This window comes from Eimeria mitis, genomic scaffold, assembly GCF_000499745.2.
Source record: "Eimeria mitis Houghton genomic scaffold, Emh_scaff5264, whole genome shotgun sequence".
NCBI classification, from domain to species: Eukaryota; Apicomplexa; class Conoidasida; order Eucoccidiorida; family Eimeriidae; genus Eimeria; species Eimeria mitis.
The window spans coordinates 484-686 of NW_013573547.1; positions in this window are offsets into that span (position 1 = coordinate 484).

Genomic DNA, 203 nt, shown 5'->3' on the forward strand with positions numbered 1-203 from the left:
CACCGCAGCGGCGTTCGCTTTTCCGCAGCAGTTTATTATCGTTTCTCTCTCAACCTGCATCGACAGAGAGAGCACCACAAGCAGTAACTGCTGCTGCTGCTGCTGCTGCTGCTGCTGCTGCTTCTGTTGCTGACAGCAGCAATTGTTTAGGGGGTGGGGGTCTCCCTAGCAGCAAGAGAGCGTTGATGAATCTTAGTTGGGTT